At 51.2% G+C, this 27,026-nt stretch overlaps 1 protein-coding gene across 8 annotated transcripts in view; it reads right to left on the bottom strand.

The window, feature by feature from the left end:
* LOC132402224 (leucine-rich repeat and fibronectin type III domain-containing protein 1-like protein) overlaps positions 1 to 27,026 on the bottom strand; it is a 622,638-nt gene that overhangs the window by 133,362 nt on the left and 462,250 nt on the right. Inside the window, exon 1 of one of the 8 annotated variants that reach the window (XM_059984988.1) lies at positions 4,360 to 4,445. The exons of the other annotated variants lie outside the window; for them this stretch is intronic. The gene's annotated coding sequence lies outside the window, so the exon portion shown is untranslated. Of the gene's footprint in view, positions 1 to 4,359; positions 4,446 to 27,026 lie in introns of those variants that run through there. 8 annotated transcript variants of the gene reach the window in all.

Raw genomic sequence — 27,026 nt, 5'->3', positions numbered from 1 at the left:
AAGACTTAGGCACAGATACAGTAAATAGATTGGGTGTCTAAGACTTTTGCATTTATAATGTGGAATGGAGAAAATGTTTGCAAACTCAACGGGAGTAAAATGCTGGAGGAACTCAGCAGGCCAGGCAACATCAATGGAAAAGAGTAAACAGTCGTTTTTTCGGGCCGAGACACTGCTTTGGTCCAAAATGTCGACTGTTTACTCTGTTCCACAAACACTACTTGGCCTGCTTAGTTCCTCCAGCATTTTGTGTGTGTTGTTTGGATTTCCGGCATCTGGAGATTGTCTTGTCTTTGGGAGTAAAGGAATGGTGAGGGTGCAGTGCTTAGGGAGGGGTGTGGGACAGGTAGCAGAGAAGGAGGATTGCCAAGGGCATGGGGAGGTGGTGCAGGTGCAGACATACCCTGCTCTGAACATTTGATTCCAAATAAATGTTCTTTGATCATTACAGAATGTCTCCCTCGTGTTTCCCGCTCCTTCCCTTCTCCCTTCCCCTTTTCCCAACTATGATTCCCCTCTCCCTGACCCCTTCCCACTCTCAGTCCACAACAGAGACCCATATCAGAACCAGGTTTATGATCACTCACATATATCATGTACTTGGTTTTTTTTTGTGGCAACAGTACAGTGTAATGCAAAAGTCTTGCTACAGTACTATGCTCCCTCGTAATATCTATGTGCCCAAGTCTTTTGTATGTTGAAGCCCTGAAACGCACAGAGAAATATGTCATTTGTGTCAATGACCAACATAGTTCGAGGATGTGCTGGGGGCAGCCAGTAAGTGTCGCCACACTTCCGGTGCCAACATAGCACGCCCACAACTTACTAACTCTAACTAGTATGTCTTTGGCATTTGGGAGGAAACCAGAGCACCCAGAGGAAACCCATGTGGTTTCAGAGAGAACATATAAACATCTTACAGACAGCAGCAGAAATTGAACTCTGACAGAAGATTACAATGAATGACAAAGGTTTTTCTTCCTGAATATTTTTTGCTGTATCACATGGATTTTAGGCTGCTGATCAAGGAAATCACCATGAAAGTTTCTTATCATGCACCAGATTTTGAAATCATCTATATTTGTTATTTCAATTCATAATTCGAGTCAGAATAACTGATGCCAAGATTAAGGAAGACGTTTTTGTTGGTCCACAAATCAAGCAGGTCATCAATGACAGGCAATTCAAAAAAAACATCTAGTGGGACCGGAAAATTTTCATGGCAACTACAGAGCACCAAACTACATGCAGCTGGTTGACAACATGCTTCAAGCATACAAGACCATGAAGTGCAACATGTCACTGAAGATTCATTTTCTGCATTCCCATTTAGAATTCTTCCCTGCAAATCTTGGCGCTGTCAGCAAAGAGCATGGTAAAAGTTTCACCAGGATATTGCGGTCATGGAGAAACGGTATCAGGACAACTGGAATCCATCAAAACTGGCTGATTATTGTTGGACACTTAAGCCAGAAGCCTCAGACACTGAGTACAAATGAAAATCATCAACAAAACATTTTTAGCTTTGATGAACTATTGCAAAGCTTCAGCACCATTATGCAATTAAGCACATTATATTCAATAAAAGTTAATTTCTTGTTCCTCCAAATTCTGACGTGGTACAAGTAGTCTGAAATTCAATTTGTGTTCAGCTTCAAGTGGTCTATCATAATCAAACAAAAATTCTGAGGAAACAACACTTTCATAAAAATGTGTTGTCAAGTGTTTCCAGCACTGTGTTACTGGAATGCTACCATATCATTTCTACAGTACATACTGGGTAGAACCCTGGAACTGAGAGGAAAGAAAGCACATCAAAGACAACAGAGAACAAGAAAAGTACAACCAAGAAGAGTTTTATCAGGAAAGGTATGGAGAGAGCATCGAGAGATTTCCGTTCCATGTCTGTCTCTGGCCCGGGACAGTGTGGGGGAGATGCCTAACATGCTCATCCTGCACTGGGGTGTTCAGCAGGAAGTGCAGAGGAAGGTTGATGTTGGTCGATCCTGTGTTGTCGCTGCATTGGAAGTGTTGCATGGGAGGGTGTTGATGGAGCTCTATCATTGATTCAACCAGGAATGTTTGGCTGACCACTGGTGGAGCTTCATCAGCACTTGACTTCAAGGCGAAAGGTCCCAAGTTCAAATCCAGCCAGCTTTCCATCCGTGCTAGGTAAAGCATCGAGCTAATGACTTGACCTTGTGAAAGACAGTCAGACGCTATAGAAATGGTAAAATTGCTGCCCATTGTGCCACTAGGCTCGAAAAGGAACAACAACCGAGAATGGTTAGGGTCCAACTAAAAAAAAGATGAAAAAGATGAGAAAGCTGTATTCATTGCCTTGATATGAGAAGGCAAGCACACCAAGTGCACTATTTGCAAGCGTAAATTTCACAGTAAATTTATTATCAAAGTAATATATGTCACCATATACTACCCTGAGATTCCTTTTCTTGTGGGCATACTCAATAAATCTATAATGGAATAATAACCTTAATAGAATTAATGAAAGACCGTACCAACTTGGTTGTTTAACCAGAGTGCAAAAGACAACAAACTGTGCAAATACAAAAAAAGGAAATAGTAATACTAAGTAATCAGGCAATAAATATTGATAAGATGTGATGAAGAGTCCTTGAAAGTGAGTTCATAGGTTGTAGGAACAGTTTAATGATGGGGCTAGTGAAATTGAGTGAAGTTATCCCATTTGGTTCAAGAGCCTGATGCATGAGGAGTAGTAACTGTTCCTGAGCCTGGTGGTGTGAATCCTAAGAAGAGAGCATGGCCTGGGTGGTGGGGTTCCCTGACGATGAATACTGCTTTCCTGTGACAACATTTTCTGTAGATGCGCTCAGTGGTGGGGAGGGCTTTACCCGTGATGGACTGAGCTGAATCCACTACTTTCTGTAGGATTTTCTGTTCAAAGGCATTGGTATTTTCATACCATGATGTGATGTGGCCAGTCAATACACTCTTCACTACCCACCTATACTACTGCATTACAAAGGTCCCAGCCACTTTCTGTATATGTTCTGCCAATATTTGATATCCAAAGATGAATGACCTCATACTTGTTGAAATTAAATTATCTTATTACCTCAGTATTTCTGCTCTCTTTTCACATTACTTATTTATTTTTTAAGTTCCATTATATTCCCTATTGTAATTTACAGCATGTTTTATGGATTACAATGTACTGCTGCTGCAATCAACGCATTTCATGACAGATACCAATGGTATTAAACCTGATTCTGGTTCTCATCCAGATATTCCCCCTCTCACCACTCCACCCGTCTTTCCATCGTTTCATAGATTCATACAGAAGTACAGCATTGAAAGAAGCTCTTCAGCCCATCTAGTCCATTGCAAACCATTTAAACTGCCTACTCCCATTGACCTGCACCCAGATCGTAGTCCTCCATACCCCTACCATCCACGTACCTATCTAAACTTCTCTTAAACGTTGAAATCAAGCTCACTTGTGCTGGCAGCTCGTTCCACACTCTCAGCACCTTCTGAGTGAAGAAGTTTCCTGTCATGTTCCAGTCAACCTTTGTCTCACTGTATACTTAGACAATCTTCACTCGCTATGATTCCAACAAGAACTTGGTTTATCATTGTCACAGGTACTGAGGTACAGACAAAAAAAAAACAATGTTTTTCACACCATCTGTACTCATCAATTTATTACAACATTGTATTAAAGTAGAACAAAGGCATGTGTTTCCTCTAGGTGCTCCGTGTTTCCCCCACATTACAGAAGTGTTCGTTGTGACATGCTATGCTGACACCTGAAATATGGTGACACTTGCCAGTTGCATCCTTGGAGTGATTGGTCACTGTGATGCATTTCACTGTATGTTTCAATCTACATGTGACAAATAAAGCTGAGATTTATCTTTAACAATGCAGATACGGTTAACAGTTACAGAGAATGTGCGGTAAGGCAGAAGGCCAGAATGAGGCAGATTGTGAGGCTGAGAACCCGCTTTATCGTACTGGGGACTAGATAACTGTTAATTTAACAGTAGTGGATACAGCCCAGTCCATCATGGGTAAAGCCCACCCCACCATGATGGTGTGGTGTTTAGCACAATGCTTAAAAGTAACAGCGAGCCGAGTTCAGTTCTTGTCACTGACAGTAAGGAGTTTGTACATTCTCCCCAGGACTGTGTGGGTTTCCCCAGCTGCTCTCGTTTCCTCCCACAGTCCAAAGATATATCAGCCGTTGGTTAATTTGTTACTGTAAATTGTCCTGTAATTGAGATTGCTGGGCAATGTGGCTTGAAGGGCCATGAAGGACTATTATGAGCTGTATCTCCATAAATAAATACAGAAATCTACACAAACTGTTCTTACAGGAAAGCAGCATCCATTGTCAAGGTTTCTTGCCACGCAGGTCATGCTCACTTCGTGCCACTGCCATCAGTAAGAAAGTACAGGAGCTTCTGGACTCACATCTCCAGGTTCAAGAACGGGTATTATCCCTCAGCCATCAGGGTCTATCAGCACAAGTGCACTACGAGGCTATGAGATTAGCCCTCTGCTCTGCTCGCTTTATACTAATGACGGTAAGGCGAAGCACGGCTCCAATGACATATTCAAGTTGGCTGACGACACCACTATCACTGGCTGAATCAAAGATGGTGATGAATCCGCAGATAGGAGGGAGATTGAAAAAATGGCTGAGAGGTGCCACAACAAACTCTCACTGAATGTCAGCGAGACTAAAGTGATGATTATTGACTTTGGAGGGAGGAAAGCAGAAGTCCATGAGCCAGTCAGTCCTCATCAGAGTGTAGGGGTGGAGAGAGGCAGTAACTTCAAATTCGTCAGTGTTATTATTTCGGAGCCCCTAGATGTGAATGGAATTATGAAGAACGCGTGTATTTCCTTAGGACTTTATGAAGATTCGGCATGGCATCTATAGACATGTGGTGGAGTGTGTATTGACTGGTTACATACCACAGCCAGGAAAGGAAATCCAATGCCCTTGAACATAAAACAATGAGTGTATATGGCCCACTACCACGGTTAGCCTAAAAACTGTCATTGAAAAAATGCTGGAAGCTATTGTTAAGGACATGACAGCAGATGATTAGAAATTCATGATACAATTTGTCAATGTCAATATGAAATAGAAATGGCATTTGATAATATTGCACTGTTATAGGAGGATGTGACAATTTGGATACCATGTTTTGAATTTCCAAAAAAGAAACTTGATAAGGTATCACATCAGCAATAATCTTACGAGAGAAACAAGATGAAATTAGGGTGATATCTGGTACGGATAAGTGACTAGTTAGCTGCATGGAGAGCAGAAACACCAGGAGCTCAGGGTGTGTGTCACCTGCCCAGGACAGGTGTACGGGATATTAGAGTGTGTGTCACCTGCCCAGGACAGGTGTACGGGAGATTAGAGTGTGTGTCACCTGCCCAGGACAGGTGTACTGGAGATTAGAGTGTGTGTCACCCTGCCCAGGACAGGTGTACAGCAGCTCAGGGTGTGTGTCACCTGCCCAGGACAGGTGTACTGGAGATTAGAGTGTGTGTCACCCTGCCCAGGACAGGTGTACAGCAGCTCAGGGTGTGTGTCACCTGCCCAGGAAAGGTGTCCAGGAGCTCAGGGTGTGTGTCACCTGCCCAGGACAGGTGTACAGGAGATTAGAGTGTGTGTCACCAGCCCAGGACAGGTGTACAGGAGATAACAGTGTGTGTCACCTGCCCAGGACAGGTGTACAGGAGCTCAGGGTGTGTGTCACCTGCCCAGGACAGGTGTACGGGAGATTAGAGTGTGTGTCACCAGCCCAGGACAGGTGTACAGGAGATAAGAGTGCGTGTCACGTGCCAAGGTTGGGAGTACAGGAAATAAGAGTGTGTGTCACCTGCCCAGGTTGTGTGTACAAGAGGTCAGGGTGAGTGTCACCTGCCAAGGTTGTGTGTACAGGAGCTCGTGTGTATTACCTGCTCAGGTTGTGTGTACAGGTCTGGGTGTGTGTACACCTGCTCAGGTTGAGTGTACAGTAGGTCAGGGTGTGTGTCACCTGCCCAGGTTGTGTGTACAGGAGGTCAGGGTGAGTGTCAACAGCAAAGGTTGAGTGTACAGGAGGTCAGGGAGTGTGTCACCTGCCCCGGTCTGCTGTACAGCACATCAGGGTGTGTGTCACCTGCTCAGGTTGTGTGTACAGGAGGTCAGGGTGTGTGTCAGCTGCTCAGGTTGTGTGTACAGGAGGTCAGAGTGTGTGTCACCTACTCAGGTCGTGTGTACAGGAGTTCAGGGTGTGTGTCAGCTGCTCAGGTTGTGTGTACAGGAGGTCAGAGTGTGTGTCACCTGCTCAGGCTGTGTGTACTGGTCAGGGTGTGTGCCACCTGCTCAGGTTGTGTGTACAGGAGGTCAGGGTGTGTGTCACCTGCTCAGGTTGTTTGTACAGGAGGTCAGGGTGTGTTTCAACTGCTCAGGCTGTATGTACAGGTTAGAGTCTGTGTCACCAGCCCAGGTTGTATGTACAGGAGGTCACGGTGTGTGTCAACTGCTCAGGTTGTGTGTACAGGAGGTCACGGTGTGTGTCAACTGCTCAGGTTGTGTGTACAGGAGGTCATGGTGTGTGTCACCTGCCCAGGACAGGTGTCTGGGAGATAAGAGTGTGTGTCACCTTCCCTGGTTATGTGTACAGGAGATCAGGTTGTGTGTCCTCTGCTCAGCTTGTGTGTACGGGAGATAAGAGTGTGTCTCACCTGCCCAGGTTGTGTATACAGGAGGTCACGGTGTGTGTCAACTGCTCATGCCGTGTGTACAGGATGTCAGGGTATGTGTCAACTGTTCAGGTTGTGTGTACAGGATGTCAGGGTGTGTGTCACCTGCTGAGGTTGTGTGTACAGGAGGTCAGGGTGTGTGTCACCTGCTCAGGTTGTGTGTACAGGTCAGAGTGTGTGTCACCTGCTCAGGTTGTGTATTCAGGAGGTCTGGGTGTGTGTCACCAGCTCAGGTTGTGTGTACAGGAGGTCAGAGTGTGTGTCACCTGCTCAGGTTGTGTGTACAGGAGGTCAGGGTGTGTGTCACCTGATCAGGTTGTTTGTACAGGAGGTCAGGGTGTGTTTCAACTGCTCAGGCTGTGTGTACAGGTTAGAGTCTGTGTCACCCGCCCAGGTTGTATGTACAGGAGGTCAGGGTGTGTGTCACCTGCTCTGGTTGTGTGTACGGGAGATAAGAGTGGGTGTCACCTGCCCAGGTTGTGAGTACAGGAGGTCAGGGTGTGTGTCACCTGCTCAGGTTGTGTGTACGGGAGTTCAGAGTGTGTGTCACCTTCTCTGGTTGTATATACAGGAGGTCAGGGTGTGTGTAACCTGCTGAGATTCTGTGTACATGAGGTCAGGGTGTGTGTCACCTCCTCAGGATGTGTGTGCAGGAGGTCAGGGTGTGTGGCAGCTGCTCAGGTTGTGTGTACAAGAGGTCAGGGTGTGTGTCACCTGTTCAGGTTGTGTGTACAGGTCCGGGTGTGTGTCACCTGCTCAGGTTGTGTGTACAGGAGGTCAGGGTGTGTGTCAACTGCTCAGGTTGTGTGTACAGGCGGACAGGGTGTGTGTCACCTGCAAAGGTTGTGTGTTCAGGAGGTCAGGGTGTTTGTCAACTGTGCAGGTTGTGTGTACAGGAGGTCAGGGTGTGTGTCACATGCCCAAATTGTGTGTACAGGAGGTCAGGGTGTGTTTCAACTGCTCAGGATGTGTGTTCAGGAGGTCAGAGTGTGTGTCACCTGCTCAGGTTGTGTGTACAGGAGGTCACGGTGTGTGTCACCTGCTCAGGTTGTGTGTACAGGAGGTCACGGTGTGTGTCAACTGCTCAAGCCGTGTTTACAGGATGTCAGGGTGTGTGTCACCTGCTCAGGTTGTGTGTACAGGATGTCAGGGTGTGCGTGAACTGCTCAGATAGTGTGTTCAGGAGGTCAGGGGGTGTTTCAACTGCTCAGGTTGTGTGTACAGGAGGTCAGGGTTTGTGTCACCTGCTCTGGTTGTGTGTACGGGAGATAAGAGTGTGTGTCACCTGCCAAGGTTGTGTGTACAGGAGGTCAAGGTGTGTGTCACCTGATCAGGTTGTGTGTACAGGAGGTCACGATGTGTGTCAACTGCTCAGTTGTGTGTACAGGAGGACAGGGTGTATGTCACCTGCTCTGGTTGTGTGTAAAGGAGGTTAGGGTGTGTGTCAACTGCTCAGGTTGTGTGTACAGGAGGTCAGAGTGTGTGTCACCTGCTCAGGCTGTGTGTACTGGTGGTCAGGGTGTGTGCCACCTGCTCAGGTTGTGTGTACAGGAGGTCAGGGTGTGTGTCACCTGCTCAGGTTGTTTGTACAGGAGGTCAGGGTGTGTTTCAACTGCTCAGGCTGTGTGTACAGGTTAGAGTCTGTGTCACCACCCCAGGTTGTAAGTACAGGAGGTCAGGGTGTGTGTCACCTGCTCAGGTTGTGTGTACAGGAGGTCACGGTGTGTGTCAACTGCTCAGGTTGTGTGTACAGGAGGTCATGGTGTGTGTCACATGCCCAGGACAGGTGTCCGGGAGATAAGAGTGCGTGTCACCTTCCCTGGTTATGTGTACAGGAGATCAGGGTGTGTGTCCTCTGCTCAGCTTGTGTGTACGGGAGATAAGAGTGTGTCTCACCTGCCCAGGTTGTGTATACAGGAGGTCACGGTGTGTGTCAACTGCTCAAGCCGTGTGTACAGGATGTCAGGGTGTGTGTCACCTGTTCAGGTTGTGTGTACAGGATGTCAGGGTGTGTGTCACCTGCTGAGGTTGTGTGTACAGGAGGTCAGGGTGTGTGTCACCAGCTCAGGTTGTGTGTACAGGAGGTCAGAGTGTGTGTCACCTGCTGAGGTTGTGTATTCAGGAGGTCAGGGTGTGTGTCACCAGCTCAGGTTGTGTGTACAGGAGGTCAGAGTGTGTGTCACCTGCTCAGGTTGTGTGTACAGGAGGTCAGGGTGTGTGTCACCTGATCAGGTTGTTTGTACAGGAGGTCAGGGTGTGTTTCAACTGCTCAGGCTGTGTGTACAGGTTAGAGTCTGTGTCACCCGCCCAGGTTGTATGTACAGGAGGTCAGGGTGTGTGTCACCTGCTCTGGTTGTGTGTATGGGAGATAAGAGTGGGTGTCACCTGCCCAGGTTGTGAGTACAGGAGGTCAGGGTGTGTGTCACCTGCTCAGGTTGTGTGTACGGGAGTTCAGAGTGTGTGTCACCTTCTCTGGTTGTATATACAGGAGGTCAGGGTGTGTGTAACCTGCTGAGATTCTGTGTACATGAGGTCAGGGTGTGTGTCACCTCCTCAGGATGTGTGTGCAGGAGGTCAGGGTGTGTGGCAGCTGCTCAGGTTGTGTGTACAGGAGGTCAGGGTGTGTGTCACCTGCTCAGGTTGTGTGTACAGGAGGTCAGGGTGTGTGTCAACTGCTCAGGTTGTGTGTACAGGCGGACAGGGTGTGTGTCACCTGCAAAGGTTGTGTGTTCAGGAGGTCAGGGTGTGTGTCAAATGTGCAGGTTGTGTGTACAGGAGGTCAGGGTGTGTGTCACATGCCCAAATTGTGTGTACAAGAGGTCAGGGTGTGTTTCAACTGCTCATGTTGTGTGTACAGCAGGTCAGAGTGTTGTCAACTGCTCAGGATGTGTGTTCAGGAGGTCAGAGTGTGTGTCACCTGCTCAGGTTGTGTGTACAGGAGGTCACGGAGTGTGTCAACTGCTCAAGCCATGTGTACAGGATGTCAGGGTGTGTGTCACCTGCTCAGGTTGTGTGTACAGGATGTCAGGGTGTGCGTGAACTGCTCAGGTAGTGTGTACAGGAGGACAGGGTGTGTGTCACCTGCAAAGGTTGTGTGTTCAGGAGGTCAGGGTGTGTTTCAACTGCTCAGGTTGTGTGTACAGGAGGTCAGGGTGTGTGTCACCTGCTCTGGTTGTGTGTACGGGAGATAAGAGTGTGTGTCACCTGCCAAGGTTGTGTGTACAGGAGGTCAAGGTGTGTGTCACCTGATCAGGTTGTATGTACAGGAGGTCACGGTGTGTGTCAACTGCTCAGTTGTGTGTACAGGAGGACAGGGTGTATGTCACCTGCTCTGGTTGTGTGTAAAGGAGGTTAGGGTGTGTGTCACCTGCTCTAGTTGTGTGTACAGGAGGTCAGGGTGTGTGTCCCCAGCCCAGGTTGTGTGTACAGGAGGTCAGGGTGAGTGTCACCTGCTGCGGTTCTATGTACATGAGGTCAGGGTGTGTGTCACCTGCTCAGGTTGTGTGTACAGGTGGTCAGGGTGTGCGTCACCTGCTCAGGTTGTGTGTACAGGTCAGGGTGTGTGTCGCCTGCTCAGGTTGAGTGTAAAAAATGTCAGGGTGTGTGTCAACTGCTCAGGTTGTGTGTACAGGAGGACAGGGTGTGTGTCACCTGCAAAGGCTATGCGTTCTAGAGTTAAGGGTGTGTGTCAACTGCTCAGGTTGTGTGTACAGCAGGTCAGAGTGTGTGTCACCTGCTCTGGTTGTGTGTACAGGCGGTCAGGGTGTGTGTCACCTGCTCTGGTTGTGTGTACCGGAGCTCAGGGTGTGTCTTAGCTGCTCAGGTTGTGTGTACAGGTCTGGGTGTGTGTACACCTGCTCAGGTTGAGTGTACAGTAGGTCAGGGTGTGTGTCACCTGCCCAGGTTGTGTGTACAGGAGGTCAGGGTGAGTGTCAACAGCAAAGGTTGAGTGTACAGGAGGTCAGGGAGTGTGTCACCTGCCCCGGTCTGCTGTACAGCACATCAGGGTGTGTGTCACCTGCTCAGGTTGTGTGTACAGGAGGTCAGGGTGTGTGTCAGCTGCTCAGGTTGTGTGTACAGGTCTGGGTGTAAGTACACCTGCTCAGGTCGTGTGTACAGGAGTTCAGGGTGTGTGTCAGCTACTCAGGTTGTGTGTTCAGGAGGAAAGAGTGTGTGTCACCTGCTCAGGCTGTGTGTACTGGAGGTCACGGTGTGTGTCAACTGCTCAGGTTGTGTGTACAGGTCAGGGTGTGTATCACCTGCTCAGGTAGTGCATACAGGAGGTCAAGGTGTGTGTCAGCTGCGCAGGTTTTGTGTACAGGAGGTCAGGGTGTGTGTCACCTGCTCAGGTTGTGTGTACTGGAGGTCACGGTGTGTGTCAACTGCTCAGTTGTGTGTACAGGAGTACAGGGTGTATGTCACCTGCTCTGGTTGTGTGTACAGGAGGTCAGGGTGTGTGTCACCTGCTCAGGCTGTGTGTACTGGTGGTCAGGGTGTGTGCCACCTGCTCAGGTTGTGTGTACAGGAGGTCAGGGTGTGTGTCACCAGCTCAGGTTGTGTGTACAGGAGGTCAGAGTGTGTGTCACCTGCTGAGGTTGTGTATTCAGGAGTCAGGGTGTGTGTCACCAGCTCAGGTTGTGTGTACAGGAGGTCAGAGTGTGAGTCACCTGCTCAGGTTGTGTGTACAGGAGGTCAGGGTGTGTGTCACCTGATCAGGTTGTTTGTACAGGAGGTCAGGGTGTGTTTCAACTGCTCAGGCTGTGTGTACAGGTTAGAGTCTGTGTCACCCGCCCAGGTTGTATGTACAGGAGGTCAGGGTGTGTGTCACCTGCTCTGGTTGTGTGTACGGGAGATAAGAGTGGGTGTCACCTGCCCAGGTTGTGAGTACAGGAGGTCAGGGTGTGTGTCACCTTCTCAGGTTGTGTGTACGGGAGTTCAGAGTGTGTGTCACCTTCTCTGGTTGTATATACAGGAGGTCAGGGTGTGTGTAACCTGCTGAGATTCTGAGTACATGAGGTCAGGGTGTGTGTCACCTCCTCAGGATGTGTGTGCAGGAGGTCAGGGTGTGTGGCAGCTGCTCAGGTTGTGTGTACAGGAGGTCAGGGTGTGTGTCACCTGTTCAGGTTGTGTGTACAGGTCCGGGTGTGTGTCACCTGCTCAGGTTGTGTGTACAGGAGGTCAGGGTGTGTGTCAACTGCTCAGGTTGTGTGTACAGGCGGACAGGGTGTGTGTCACCTGCAAAGGTTGTGTGTTCAGGAGGTCAGGGTGTGTGTCAACTGTGCAGGTTGTGTGTACAGGAGGTCAGGGTGTGTGTCACATGCCCAAATTGTGTGTACAAGAGGTCAGGGTGTGTTTCAACTGCTCATGTTGTGTGTACAGCAGGTCAGAGTGTGTGTCAACTGCTCAGGATGTGTGTTCAGGAGGTCAGAGTGTGTGTCACCTGCTCAGGTTGTGTGTACAGGAGGTCACGGTGTGTGTCAACTGCTCAAGCCGTGTGTACAGGATGTCAGGGTGTGTGTCACCTGCTCAGGTTGTGTGTACAGGATGTCAGGGTGTGCGTGAACTGCTCAGGTAGTGTGTACAGGAGGACAGGGTGTGTGTCACCTGCAAAGGTTGTGTGTTCAGGAGGTCAGGGTGTGTTTCAACTGCTCAGGTTGTGTGTACAGGAGGTCAGGGTGTGTGTCACCTGCTCTGGTTGTGTGTACGGGAGATAAGAGTGTGTGTCACCTGCCAAGGTTGTGTGTACAGGAGGTCAAGGTGTGTGTCACCTGATCAGGTTGTATGTACAGGAGGTCAGGGTGAGTGTCAACAGCAAAGGTTGAGTGTACAGGAGGTCAGGGAGTGTGTCACCTGCCCCGGTCTGCTGTACAGCACATCAGGGTGTGTGTCACCTGCTCAGGTTGTGTGTACAGGAGGTCAGGGTGTGTGTCAGCTGCTCAGGTTGTGAGTACAGGTCTGGGTGTAAGTACACCAGCTCAGGTCGTGTGTACAGGAGTTCAGGGTGTGTGTCAGCTACTCAGGTTGTGTGTTCAGGAGGTCAGAGTGTGTGTCACCTGCTCAGGCTGTGTGTACTGGAGGTCACGGTGTGTGTCAACTGCTCAGGTTGTGTGTACAGGTCAGGGTGTGTATCACCTGCTCAGGTTGTGCGTACAGGAGGTCAAGGTGTGTGTCAACTGCGCAGGTTTTGTTTACAGGAGGTCAGGGTGTGTGTCACCTGCTCAGGTTGTGTGTACTGGAGGTCACGGTGTGTGTCAACTGCTCAGGTTGTGTGTACAGGTCAGGGTGTGTGTCAACTGCGCAGGTTGTGTGTACCGGAGGTCAGGGTGTGTGTCACCTGCTCAGGTTGTGTGTACGGGAGATAAGTGTGTCACCTGCCAAGGTTGTGTGTACAGGAGGTCAAGGTGTGTGTCACCTGATCAGGTTGTGTGTACAGGAGGTCACGATGTGTGTCAACTGCTCAGTTGTGTGTACAGGAGGACAGGGTGTATGTCACCTGCTCTGGTTGTGTGTAAAGGAGGTTAGGGTGTGTATCAACTGCTCAGGTTGTGTGTACAGGAGGTCAGAGTGTGTGTCACCTGCTCAGGCTGTGTGTACTGGTGGTCAGGGTGTGTGCCACCTGCTCAGGTTGTGTGTACAGGAGGTCAGGGTGTGTGTCACCTGCTCAGGTTGTTTGTACAGGAGGTCAGGGTGTGTTTCAACTGCTCAGGCTGTGTGTACAGGTTAGAGTCTGTGTCACCACCCCAGGTTGTATGTACAGGAGGTCAGGGTGTGTGTCACCTGCTCAGGTTGTGTGTACAGGAGGTCACGGTGTGTGTCAACTGCTCAGGTTGTGTGTACAGGAGGTCATGGTGTGTGTCACATGCCCAGGACAGGTGTCCGGGAGATAAGAGTGCGTGTCACCTTCCCTGGTTATGTGTACAGGAGATCAGGGTGTGTGTCCTCTGCTCAGCTTGTGTGTACGGGAGATAAGAGTGTGTCTCACCTGCCCAGGTTGTGTATACAGGAGGTCACGGTGTGTGTCAACTGCTCAAGCCGTGTGTACAGGATGTCAGGGTGTGTGTCACCTGTTCAGGTTGTGTGTACAGGATGTCAGGGTGTGTGTCACCTGCTGAGGTTGTGTATACAGGAGGTCAGGGTGTGTGTCACCAGCTCAGGTTGTGTGTACAGGAGGTCAGAGTGTGTGTCACCTGCTGAGGTTGTGTATTCAGGAGGTCAGGGTGTGTGTCACCAGCTCAGGTTGTGTGTACAGGAGGTCAGAGTGTGTGTCACCTGCTCAGGTTGTGTGTACAGGAGGTCAGGGTGTGTGTCACCTTCTCTGGTTGTATATACAGGAGGTCAGGGTGTGTGTAACCTGCTGAGATTCTGAGTACATGAGGTCAGGGTGTGTGTCACCTCCTCAGGATGTGTGTGCAGGAGGTCAGGGTGTGTGGCAGCTGCTCAGGTTGTGTGTACAGGAGGTCAGGGTGTGTGTCACCTGTTCAGGTTGTGTGTACAGGTCCGGGTGTGTGTCACCTGCTCAGGTTGTGTGTACAGGAGGTCAGGGTGTGTGTCAACTGCTCAGGTTGTGTGTACAGGCGGACAGGGTGTGTGTCACCTGCAAAGGTTGTGTGTTCAGGAGGTCAGGGTGTGTGTCAACTGTGCAGGTTGTGTGTACAGGAGGTCAGGGTGTGTGTCACATGCCCAAATTGTGTGTACAAGAGGTCAGGGTTTGTTTCAACTGCTCATGTTGTGTGTACAGCAGGTCAGAGTGTGTGTCAACTGCTCAGGATGTGTGTTCAGGAGGTCAGAGTGTGTGTCACCTGCTCAGGTTGTGTGTACAGGAGGTCACGGTGTGTGTCAACTGCTCAAGCCGTGTGTACAGGATGTCAGGGTGTGTGTCACCTGCTCAGGTTGTGTGTACAGGATGTCAGGGTGTGCGTGAACTGCTCAGGTAGTGTGTACAGGAGGACAGGGTGTGTGTCACCTGCAAAGGTTGTGTGTTCAGGAGGTCAGGGTGTGTTTCAACTGCTCAGGTTGTGTGTACAGGAGGTCAGGGTGTGTGTCACCTGCTCTGGTTGTGTGTATGGGAGATAAGAGTGTGTGTCACCTGCCAAGGTTGTGTGTACAGGAGGTCAAGGTGTGTGTCACCTGATCAGGTTGTATGTACAGGAGGTCACGGTGTGTGTCAACTGCTCAGTTGTGTGTACAGGAGGACAGGGTGTATGTCACCTGCTCTGGTTGTGTGTAAAGGAGGTTAGGGTGTGTGTCACCTGCTCTGGTTGTGTGTACAGGAGGTCAGGGTGTGTGTCCCCAGCCCAGGTTGTGTGTACAGGAGGTCAGGGTGTGTGTCACCTGCTGCGGTTCTATGTACATGAGGTCAGGGTGTGTGTCACCTGCTCAGGTTGTGTGTACAGGAGGTCAGGGTGTGCGTCACCTGCTCAGGTTGTGTGTACAGGAGGTCAGGCTGTGTGTCACCTGCTCAGGTTGTGTGTACAGGTCAGGGTGTGTGTCGCCTGCTCAGGTTGTGTGTAAAAAATGTCAGGGTGTGTGTCAACTGCTCAGGTTGTGTGTACAGGAGGACAGGGTGTGTGTCACCTGCAAAGGCTATGCGTTCTGGAGTTAAGGGTGTGTGTCAACCGCTCAGGTTGTGTGTACAGCAGGTCAGAGTGTGTGTCACCTGCTCTGGTTGTGTGTACAGACGGTCAGGGTGTGTGTCACCTGCTCTGGTTGTGTCTACCGGAGCTCAGGGTGTGTCTTAGCTGCTCAGGTTGTGTGTACAGGTCTGGGTGTGTGTACACCTGCTCAGGTTGAGTGTACAGTAGGTCAGGGTGTGTGTCACCTGCCCAGGTTGTGTGTACAGGAGGTCAGGGTGAGTGTCAACAGCAAAGGCTGAGTGTACAGGAGGTCAGGGAGTGTGTCACCTGCCCCGGTCTGCTGTACAGCACATCAGGGTGTGTGTCAGCTGCTCAGGTTGTGTGTACAGGTCTGGGTGTAAGTACACCTGCTCAGGTCGTGTGTACAGGAGTTCAGGGTGTGTGTCAGCTACTCAGGTTGTGTGTTCAGGAGGTCAGAGTGTGTGTCACCTGCTCAGGCTGTGTGTACTGGAGGTCACGGTGTGTGTCAACTGCTCAGGTTGTGTGTACAGGTCAGGGTGTGTATCACCTGCTCAGGTTGTGCGTACAGGACGTCAAGGTGTGTGTCAACTGCGCAGGTTTTGTGTACAGGAGGTCAGGGTGTGTGTCACCTGCTCAGGTTGTGTGTACAGGTCAGGGCGTGTGTCAACTGTGCAGGTTGTGTGTACCGGAGGTCAGGGTGTGTGTCACCTGCTCAGGTTGTGTGTACGGGAGATAAGTGTGTCACCTGCCAAGGTTGTGTGTACAGGAGGTCAGGATGTGTGTCAACTGATCAGGTTGTGTGTACAGGAGGTCAGGATGTGTGTCACCTGATCAGGTTGTGTGTACAGGAGGTCAGGATGTGTGTCAACTGATCAGGTTGTGTGTACAGGAGGTCAAGGTGTGTGTCTCCTGCAAAGTTTGTGTGTTCAGGAGGTCAGGGTGTGTTTCAACTTCTCAGGTTTTGTGTATTGCAGGTCAGGGTGTGTGTCAACAGCTCAGGCTGTGTGTACAGGAGGTCAGGGTGTGTGTAACCTGCTGAGATTCTGTGTACATGAGGTCAGGGTGTGTGTCACCTCCTCAGGATGAGTGTGCAGGAGGTCAGCGTGTGTGTTCACCTGCTCAGGTTGTGTGTACAGGCGGACAGGGTGTGTGTCACCTGCAAAGGTTGTGTGTTCAGGAGGTCAGGGTGTGTGTCAACTGTGCAGGTTGTGTGTACAGGAGGTCAGGGTGTGTGTCACATGCCCAAATTGTGTGTACAAGAGGTCAGGGTGTGTTTCAACTGCTCATGTTGTGTGTACAGCAGGTCAGAGTGTGTGTCAACTGCTCAGGATGTGTGTTCAGGAGGTCAGAGTGTGTGTCACCTGCTCAGGTTGTGTGTACAGGAGGTCACGGTGTGTGTCAACTGCTCAAGCCGTGTGTACAGGATGTCAGGGTGTGTGTCACCTGATCAGGTTGTGTGTACAGGAGGTCAGGATGTGTGTCAACTGATCAGGTTGTGTGTACAGGAGGTCAAGGTGTGTGTCTCCTGCAAAGTTTGTGTGTTCAGGAGGTCAGGGTGTGTTTCAACTTCTCAGGTTTTGTGTATTGCAGGTCAGGGTGTGTGTCAACAGCTCAGGCTGTGTGTACAGGAGGTCAGGGTGTGTGTAACCTGCTGAGATTCTGTGTACATGAGGTCAGGATGTGTGTCAACTGATCAGGTTGTGTGTACAGGAGGTCAGGATGTGTGTCACCTGATCAGGTTGTGTGTACAGGAGGTCAGGATGTGTGTCAACTGATCAGGTTGTGTGTACAGGAGGTCAAGGTGTGTGTCTCCTGCAAAGTTTGTGTGTTCAGGAGGTCAGGGTGTGTTTCAACTTCTCAGGTTTTGTGTATTGCAGGTCAGGGTGTGTGTCAACAGCTCAGGCTGTGTGTACAGGAGGTCAGGGTGTGTGTAACCTGCTGAGATTCTGTGTACATGAGGTCAGGGTGTGTGTCACCTCCTCAGGATGAGTGTGCAGGAGGTCAGCGTGTGTGTTCACCTGCTCAGCTTGTGTGTACAGGCGGACAGGGTGTGTGTCACCTGCAAAGGTTGTGTGTTCAGGAGGTCAGGGTGTGTGTCAACTGTGCAGGTTGTGTGTACAGGAGGTCAGGGTGTGTGTCACATGCCCAAATTGTGTGTACAAGAGGTCAGGGTGTGTTTCAACTGCTCATGTTGTGTGTACAGCAGGTCAGAGTGTGTGTCAACTGCTCAGGATGTGTGTTCAGGAGGTCAGAGTGTGTGTCACCTGCTCAGGTTGTGTGTACATGAGGTCACGGTGTGTGTCAACTGCTCAAGCCGTGTGTACAGGATGTCAGGGTGTGTGTCACCTGCTCAGGTTGTGTGTACAGGATGTCAGGGTGTGTGTCACCTGCTCAGGTTGTGTGTACAGGATGTCAGGGTGTGCGTGAACTGCTCAGGTAGTGTGTACAGGAGGACAGGGTGTGTGTCACCTGCAAAGGTTGTGTGTTCAGGAGGTCAGGGTGTGTTTCAACAGCTCAGGTTGTGTGTACAGGAGGTCAGGGTGTGTGTCACCTGCTCTGGTTGTGTGTACGGGAGATAAGAGTGTGTGTCACCTGCCAAGGTTGTGTGTACAGGAGGTCAAGGTGTGTGTCACCTGATCAGGTTGTATGTACAGGAGGTAACGGTGTGTGTCAACTGCTCAGTTGTGTGTACAGGAGGGCAGGGTGTATGTCACCTGCTCTGGTTGTGTGTAAAGGAGGTTAGGGTGTGTGTCACCTGCTCTGGTTGTGTGTACAGGAGGTCAGGGTGTGTGTCCCCAGCCCAGGTTGTGTGTACAGGAGGTCAGGGTGTGTGTCACCTGCTGCGGTTCTATGTACATGAGGTCAGGGTGTGTGTCACCTGCTCAGGTTGTGTGTACAGGAGGTCAGGGTGTGCGTCACCTGCTCAGGTTGTGTGTACAGGAGGTCAGAGTGTGTGTCAGCTGCTCAGGTTGTGTGTACAGGAGGTCAGGGTGTGTGTCACCTGCTGAGCTTGTGTGTTCAGGAGGTCAAGGTGTGCGTCAACAGCTCAGGCTGTGTGTACAGGAGTTCAGGGTGTGTGTCTCCTGCCCAAGACAGGAGTATGGGAGATAAGTGTGTATGTCACCTGCTCTGGTTGTGTGTAAAGGAGGTTAGGGTGTGTATCAACTGCTCAGGTTGTGTGTACAGGAGGTCAGAGTGTGTGTCACCTGCTCAGGTTCTGTGTACAGGAGGTCAGCGTGTGTGTCACCTGCTCAGGTTGTGTGTACAGGATGTCAGGGTGAGTGTCAACTGCTCAGGTTGTGTGTACAGGAGGACAGTGTGTGTGTCACCTGCAAAGGTTGTGTGTTCAGGAGGTCAGAGTGTGTGTCACCTGCTCAGGTTTTGTGTTCAGGAGGTCAGAGTGTGTGTCACCTGCTCAGGTTGTGTGTACAGGAGGTCACGGTGTGTGTCAACTGCTCAGGTTGTGTGTACAGGAGGTCATGGTGTGTGTCACATGCCCAGGATAGGTGTCCGGGAGATAAGAGTGTGTGTCACCTTCCGTGGTTATGTGTACAGGAGATCAGGGTGTGTGTCCTCTGCTCTGGTTGTGTGTACGGGAGATAAGAGTGTGTCTCACCTGCCCAGGTTGTGTGTACAGGAGGTCAGCGTGTGTGTCACCTGCTCAGGTTGTGTGTACAGGATGTCAGGGTGAGTGTCAACTGCTCAGGTTGTGTGTACAGGAGGACAGTGTGTGTGTCACCTGCAAAGGTTGTGTGTTCAGGAGGTCAGAGTGTGTGTCACCTGCTCAGGTTTTGTGTTCAGGAGGTCAGAGTGTGTGTCACCTGCTCAGGTTGTGTGTACAGGAGGTCACGGTGTGTGTCAACTGCTCAGGTTGTGTGTACAGGAGGTCATGGTGTGTGTCACATGCCCAGGATAGGTGTCCGGGAGATAAGAGTGTGTGTCACCTTCCCTGGTTATGTGTACAGGAGATCAGGGTGTGTGTCCTCTGCTCAGCTTGTGTGTACGGGAGATAAGAGTGTGTCTCACCTGCCCAGGTTGTGTGTACAGGAGGTCAGCGTGTGTGTCACCTGCTCAGGTTGTGTGTACAGGATGTCAGGGTGTGTGTCACCTGCTGAGGTTGTGTGTACAGGATGTCAGGGTGTGTGTCACCTGCTGAGGTTGTGTGTACAGGATGTCAGGGTGTGTGTCACCTGCTGAGGTTCTGAGTACAGGAGGTCAGGGTGTGTGTCACCTGCTCAGGTTGTGTGTACAGGAGGTCAGGGTGTGTGTCACCTGCTCAGGTTGTTTGTACAGGAGGTCAGGGCGTGTTTCAACTGCTCAGGCTGTGTGTACAGGTTAGAGTCTGTGTCACCAGCCCAGGTTGTATGTACAGGAGGTCAGGGTGTGTGTCACCTGCTCTGGTTGTGTGTACGGGAGATAAGAGTGTGTGTCACCTGCCCAGGTTGTGAGTACAGGAGGTCAGGGTGTGTGTCACCTGCTCAGGTTGTGGTACGGGAGTTCAGAGTGTGTGTCACCTTCTCTGGTTGTATATACAGGAGGTCAGGGTGTGTGTCCCCTGCTCTTGTTGTGTGTACAGGAGGTCAGGGTGTGTGTCAACTGCTCAGTTGTGTGTACGGGAGGACAGGATATATGTCACCTGCTCTGGTTGTGTGTACGGGAGATAAGAGTGTGTGTCACCTGCCCAGGTTGTGTGTACAGCAGGAAAGGGTGTGTGTCACCTGCTCAGGATGTGTGTACAGGAGGTCAGGGTCTGTGTCACCTGCTCAGGCTGAGTATACAGGAGGTCAGGGTGTGTGTCACCTGCTCAGGTTGTGTGTACAGGAGGTCAGGGTGTCTGACACCTGCTCTTGTTGTGTGTACAGTAGGTCAGAGTGTGTGTCACCTGCTCTGGTTGTGTGTACAGGAGTTCAGAGTGTGTGTCACCTTCTCTGCTTGTATATACAGGAGGTCAGGGTTTGTGTCACCTGCTCTGGTTGTGTGTACGGGAGATAAGTGTGTCACCTGCCAAGGTGGTGTGTACAGGAGGTCAGGGTGTGTGTCACCTGATCAGGTTGTGTGTCCAGGAGGTCACGGTGTGTGTCAACTGCTCAGTTGTGTGTACAGGAGGACAGGATATATGTCACCTGCTCTGGTTGTGTGTACAGGAGGTTAGGGTGTGTGTCACCTGCCCAGGTTGTGTGTACAGGTCAGGGTGTGTGTCACCTGATCAGGTTGTGTGTACAGCAGGAAAGGGTGTGTGTCACCTGCTCAGGCTGAGTGTACAGGAGGTCAGGGTGTGTGTCACCTGCTCAGGTTGTGTGTACAGGAGGTCAGGGTGTCTGACACCTGCTCTTGTTGTGTGTACAGTAGGTCAGAGTGTGTGTCACCTGCTCTGGTTGTATATACAGGAGGTCAGGGTGTGTGTCCCCTGCACTTGTTGTCTGTACAGGAGGTCAGGGTGTGTGTCACCTGCTCAGGTTGTGTGTAGAGGAGATCAGGGTGTGTGTCCCCAGCCCAGGTAGTGTGTACAGGAGGTCAGGGTGTGTGTAACCTGCTGAGATTCTGTGTACATGAGGTCAGGGTGTGTGTCACCTCCTAAGGTTGTGTGTACAGGAGGTCAGGGTGTGTGGCAGCTGCTCAGGTTGTGTGTACAGGAGGTCAGGGTGTGTGTCACCTGCTCAGGTTGTGTGTACAGGATGTCAGGGTGTGTGTGAACTGCTCAGGTAGTGTGTACAGGAGGACAGGGTGTGTGTCACCTGCAAAGGTTGTGTGTTCAGGAGGTCAGGCTGTGTTTCAACTGCTCAGGTTGTGTGTACAGGAGGACAGGGTGTGTGTCACCTGCAAAGGTTGTGTGTTCAGGAGGTCAGGCTGTGTTTCAACTGCTCAGGTTGTGTGTACAGTAGGTCAGGGTGTGTGGCACCTGCTCTGGTTGTGTGTACGGGAGATAAGAGTGTGTGTCACCTGCCCAGGTTGTGAGTACACGAGGTCAGAGTGTGTGTCACCTGCTCAGGTTGTGTGTACGGGAGATAAGTGTGTGTGTCACCAGCCAAGGTTGTGTGTACAGGAGGTCAAGGTGTGTGTCACCTGATCAGGTTGTGTGTACAGGAGGTCAGTGTGTGTGTCAGCTGCACAGGTTGTGTGTACAGGAGGTCAGGGTGTGTGTCACCTGCTGAGGTTGTGTGTTTAGGAGGTCAAGGTGTGTGTCAACAGCTCAGGCTGTGTGTACAGGAGTTCAGGGTGTGTGTCTCCTGCCCAGGACAGGAGTATCGGAGATAGGAGTGTGTGTCACCTGCTCAGGTTGTGTGTACAGGAGGTGAGGGAGTGAGTCACCTGCTCACGTTGTGTGTACAGGAGGTCAGGGTGTGTGTCACCGGCCCAGGACAGGTATACGGGTGATAAGAGTGTGTGTCACCTGCCCACGTTGTGTGTACAGGAGGTCAGGGTGTGTGTCACCTGCTCAGGTTGTGTGTAAAGGAGGTCAGGGTGTGTGTCACCTGCTGAGGCTCTGTGTACAGGAGGTCAGGGTGTATGTCACCTGCTCAGGTTGTGTTTACAGGAGGTCAGGGTGTGTGTCAGCTACTCAGGTTGTGTGTTCAGGAGGTCAGAGTGTGAGTCACCTGCTCAGGCTGTGTGTACTGGAGGTCACGGTGTGTGTCAACTGCTCAGGTTGTGTGTACAGGTCAGGGTGTGTGTCAACTGCGCAGGTTGTGTGTACCGGAGGTCAGGGTGTGTGTCACCTGCTCAGGTTGTGTGTACGGGAGATAAGTGTGTCACCTGCCAAGGTTGTGTGTACAGGAGGTCAGGATGTGTGTCAACTGATCAGGTTGTGTGTACAGGAGGTCAGGATGTGTGTCACCTGATCAGGTTGTGTGTACAGGAGGTCAGGATGTGTGTCAACTGATCAGGTTGTGTGTACAGGAGGTCAGGGTGTGTGTCACCTGCAAAGTTTGTGTGTTCAGGAGGTCAGGGGGTGTTTCAACTTCTCAGGTTTTGTGTACAGCAGGTTAGGGTGTGTGTCAACAGCTCAGGCTGTGTGTACAGGAGGTCAGGGTGTGTGTAACCTGCTGAGATTCTGTGTACATGAGGTCAGGGTGTGTGTCACCTCCTCAGGATGAGTGTGCAGGAGGTCAGCGTGTGTGTTCACCTGCTCAGGTTGTGTGTACAGGATGTCAGGGTGTGTGTCACCTGCTCAGGTTGTGTGTACAGGAGGTCAGGGTGTGTGTCACCTGCAAAGGTTGTGTGTTCAGGAGGTCAGGGTGTGTTTCAACTGCTCAGCTTGTGTGTACAGCAGGTCAGAGTGTGTGTCACCTGCTCAGGTTGTGTGTTCAGGAGGTCAGAGTGTGTGTCACCTTCTCAGGTTGTGTGTACAGGAGGTCACGGTGTGTGTCACCTGCCCAGGACAGGAGTACGGGAGATAACAGTGGGTGTCACCTGCTCCGGTTGTGTGCTCAGGAGCTGAAGGAGTGTGTCACTTGCTCACGTTGTATGTACAGGAGGTCAGGGTGTGTGTCAACTGCTCAGGTTGTGTGTACAGGAGGTCAGGGTGTGTGTCACCTGCTCAGGTTGTGTGTACAGGAGGTCAGAGTGTGTGTCAGCTGCTCAGGTTGTGTGTACAGGATGTCAGGGTGTGTGTCACCTGCTCAGGTTGTGTGTACAGGATGTCAGGGTGTGTCTCACCTGCTGAGGTTGTGTGTACAGGATGTCAGGGTGTGTGTCACCTGCTGAGGTTGTGTGTACAGGATGTCAGGGTGTGTGTCACCTGCTGAGGTTCTGAGTACAGGAGGTCAGGGTGTGTGTCACCTGCTCAGGTTGTGTGTACAGGAGGTCAGGGTGTGTGTCACCTGCTCAGGTTGTTTGTACAGGAGGTCAGGGCGTGTTTCAACTGCTCAGGCTGTGTGTACAGGTTAGAGTCTGTGTCACCAGCCCAGGTTGTATGTACAGGAGGTCAGGGTGTGTGTCACCTGCTCTGGTTGTGTGTACGGGAGATAAGAGTGTGTGTCACCTGCCCAGGTTGTGAGTACAGGAGGTCAGGGTGTGTGTCACCTGCTCAGGTTGTGGTACGGGAGTTCAGAGTGTGTGTCACCTTCTCTGGTTGTATATACAGGAGGTCAGGGTGTGTGTCCCCTGCTCTTGTTGTGTGTACAGGAGGTCAGGGTGTGTGTCAACTGCTCAGTTGTGTGTACGGGAGGACAGGATATATGTCACCTGCTCTGGTTGTGTGTACGGGAGATAAGAGTGTGTGTCACCTGCCCAGGTTGTGTGTACAGCAGGAAAGGGTGTGTGTCACCAGCTCAGGTTGTGTGTACAGGAGGTCAGGGTGTCTGTCACCTGCTCAGCTTGTGTGTACAGGAGGTCAGGGTTTGTGTCACCTGCTCAGGTTGTGTGTACAGGAGGTCAGGGTGTGTGTCACCTGCTCTGGTTGTGTGTACAGGAGGTCAGGGTGTGTGTCACCTGCTCAGGATGTGTGTACAGGAGGTCAGGGTCTGTGTCACCTGCTCAGGCTGAGTATACAGGAGGTCAGGGTGTGTGTCACCTGCTCAGGTAGTGTGTACAGGAGGTCAGGGTGTCTGACACCTGCTCTTGTTGTGTGTACAGTAGGTCAGAGTGTGTGTCACCTGCTCTGGTTGTGTGTACAGGAGTTCAGAGTGTGTGTCACCTTCTCTGCTTGTATATACAGGAGGTCAGGGTTTGTGTCACCTGCTCTGGTTGTGTGTACGGGAGATAAGAGTGTGTGTCACCTGCCCAGGTTGTGAGTACAGGAGGTCAGGGTGTGTGTCACCTGCTCAGGTTGTGTGTACAGGAGATAAGTGTGTCACCTGCCAAGGTGGTGTGTACAGGAGGTCAGGGTGTGTGTCACCTGATCAGGTTGTGTGTACAGGAGGTCACGGTGTGTGTCAACTGCTCAGTTGTGTGTACAGGAGGACAGGATATATGTCACCTGCTCAGGTTGTGTGTACAGGAGGTTAGGGTGTGTGTCACCTGCCCAGGTTGTGTGTACAGGTCAGGGTGTGTGTCACCTGATCAGGTTGTGTGTACAGCAGGAAAGGGTGTGTGTCACCTGCTCAGGATGTGTGTACAGGAGGTCAGGGTCTGTGTCACCTGCTCAGGCTGAGTGTACAGGAGGTCAGGGTGTGTGTCACCTGCTCAGGTTGTGTGTACAGGAGGTCAGGGTGTCTGACACCTGCTCCTGTTGTGTGTACAGTAGGTCAGAGTGTGTGTCACCTGCTCTGGTTGTGTGTACAGGAGTTCAGAGTGTGTGTCACCTTCTCTGGTTGTATATACAGGAGGTCAGGGTGTGTGTCCCCTGCACTTGTTGTCTGTACAGGAGGTCAGGGTGTCTGTCACCTGCTCAGGTTGTGTGTAGAGGAGATCAGGGTGTGTGTCCCCAGCCCAGGTTGTGTGTACAGGAGGTCAGGGTGTGTGTAACCTGCTGAGATTCTGTGTACATGAGGTCAGGGTGTGTGTCACCTCCTAAGGTTGTGTGTACAGGAGGTCAGGGTGTGTGGCAGCTGCTCAGGTTGTGTGTACAGGAGGTCAGGGTGTGTGTCACCTGCTCAGGTTGTGTGTACAGGATGTCAGGGTGTGTGTGAACTGCTCAGGTAGTGTGTACAGGAGGACAGGGTGTGTGTCACCTGCAAAGGTTGTGTGTTCAGGAGGTCAGGCTGTGTTTCAACTGCTCAGGTTGTGTGTACAGGAGGACACGGTGTGTGTCACCTGCAAAGGTTGTGTGTTCAGGAGGTCAGGCTGTGTTTCAACTGCTCAGGTTGTGTGTACAGTAGGTCAGGGTGTGTGGCACCTGCTCTGGTTGTGTGTACGGGAGATAAGAGTGTGTGTCACCTGCCCAGGTTGTGAGTACACGAGGTCAGAGTGTGTGTCACCTGCTCAGGTTGTGTGTACGGGAGATAAGTGTGTGTGTCACCAGCCAAGGTTGTGTGTACAGGAGGTCAAGGTGTGTGTCACCTGATCAGGTTGTGTGTACAGGAGGTCAGTGTGTGTGTCAGCTGCTCAGGTTGTGTGTACAGGAGGTCAGGGTGTGTGTCACCTGCTGAGGTTGTGTGTTTAGGAGGTCAAGGTGTGTGTCAACAGCTCAGGCTGTGTGTACAGGAGTTCAGGGTGTGTGTCACCTGCTCAGCTAGTGTGTACAGGAGGTCAGGGTGTCTGACACATGCTCTTGTTGTGTGTACAGTAGGTCAGAGTGTGTGTCACCTGCTCTGGTTGTGTGTACAGGAGTTCAGAGTGTGTGTCACCTTCTCTGCTTGTATATACAGGAGGTCAGGGTTTGTGTCACCTGCTCTGGTTGTGTGTACGGGAGATAAGAGTGTGTGTCACCTGCCCAGGTTGTGAGTACAGGAGGTCAGGGTGTGTGTCACCTGCTCAGGTTGTGTGTACAGGAGATAAGTGTGTCACCTGCCAAGGTGGTGTGTACAGGAGGTCAGGGTGTGTGTCACCTGATCAGGTTGTGTGTACAGGAGGTCACGGTGTGTGTCAACTGCTCAGTTGTGTGTACAGGAGGACAGGATATATGTCACCTGCTCTGGTTGTGTGTACAGGAGGTTAGGGTGTGTGTCACCTGCCCAGGTTGTGTGTACAGGTCAGGGTGTGTGTCACCTGATCAGGTTGTGTGTACAGCAGGAAAGTGTGTGTGTCACCTGCTCAGGATGTGTGTACAGGAGGTCAGGGTCTGTGTCACCTGCTCAGGCTGAGTGTACAGGAGGTCAGGGTGTGTGTCACCTGCTCAGGTTGTGTGTACAGGAGGTCAGGGTGTCTGACACCTGCTCTTGTTGTGTGTACAGTAGGTCAGAGTGTGTGTCACCTGCTCTGGTTGTGTGTACAGGAGTTCAGAGTGTGTGTCACCTTCTCTGGTTGTATATACAGGAGGTCAGGGTGTGTGTCCCCTGCACTTGTTGTCTGTACAGGAGGTCAGGGTGTGTGTCACCTGCTCAGGTTGTGTGTAGAGGAGATCAGGGTGTGTGTCCCCAGCCCAGGTTGTGTGTACAGGAGGTCAGGGTGTGTGTAACCTGCTGAGATTCTGTGTACATGAGGTCAGGGTGTGTGTCACCTCCTAAGGTTGTGTGTACAGGAGGACAGGGTGTGTGTCACCTGCAAAGGTTGTGTGTTCAGGAGGTCAGGCTGTGTTTCAACTGCTCAGGTTGTGTGTACAGGAGGACAGGGTGTGTGTCACCTGCAAAGGGTGTGTGTTCAGGAGGTCAGGCTGTGTTTCAACTGCTCAGGTTGTGTGTACAGTAGGTCAGGGTGTGTGGCACCTGCTCTGGTTGTGTGTACGGGAGATAAGAGTGTGTGTCACCTGCCCAGGTTGTGAGTACACGAGGTCAGAGTGTGTGTCACCTGCTCAGGTTGTGTGTACGGGAGATAAGTGTGTGTGTCACCAGCCAAGGTTGTGTGTACAGGAGGTCAAGGTGTGTGTCACCTGATCAGGTTGTGTGTACAGGAGGTCAGTGTGTGTGTCAGCTGCTCAGGTTGTGTGTACAGGAGGTCAGGGTGTGTGTCACCTGCTGAGGTTGTGTGTTTAGGAGGTCAAGGTGTGTGTCAACAGCTCAGGCTGTGTGTACAGGAGTTCAGGGTGTGTGTCTCCTGCCCAGGACAGGAGTATCGGAGATAGGAGTGTGTGTCACCTGCTCAGGTTGTGTGTACAGGAGGTGAGGGAGTGAGTCACCTGCTCACGTTGTGTGTAAAGGA

This window comes from Hypanus sabinus, chromosome 11, assembly GCF_030144855.1.
Source record: "Hypanus sabinus isolate sHypSab1 chromosome 11, sHypSab1.hap1, whole genome shotgun sequence".
Taxonomy (NCBI): domain Eukaryota; kingdom Metazoa; phylum Chordata; class Chondrichthyes; order Myliobatiformes; family Dasyatidae; genus Hypanus; species Hypanus sabinus.
Note: the sequence above shows the minus strand (reverse complement) of the source record. Positions and strands in the feature narration are given on the sequence as shown.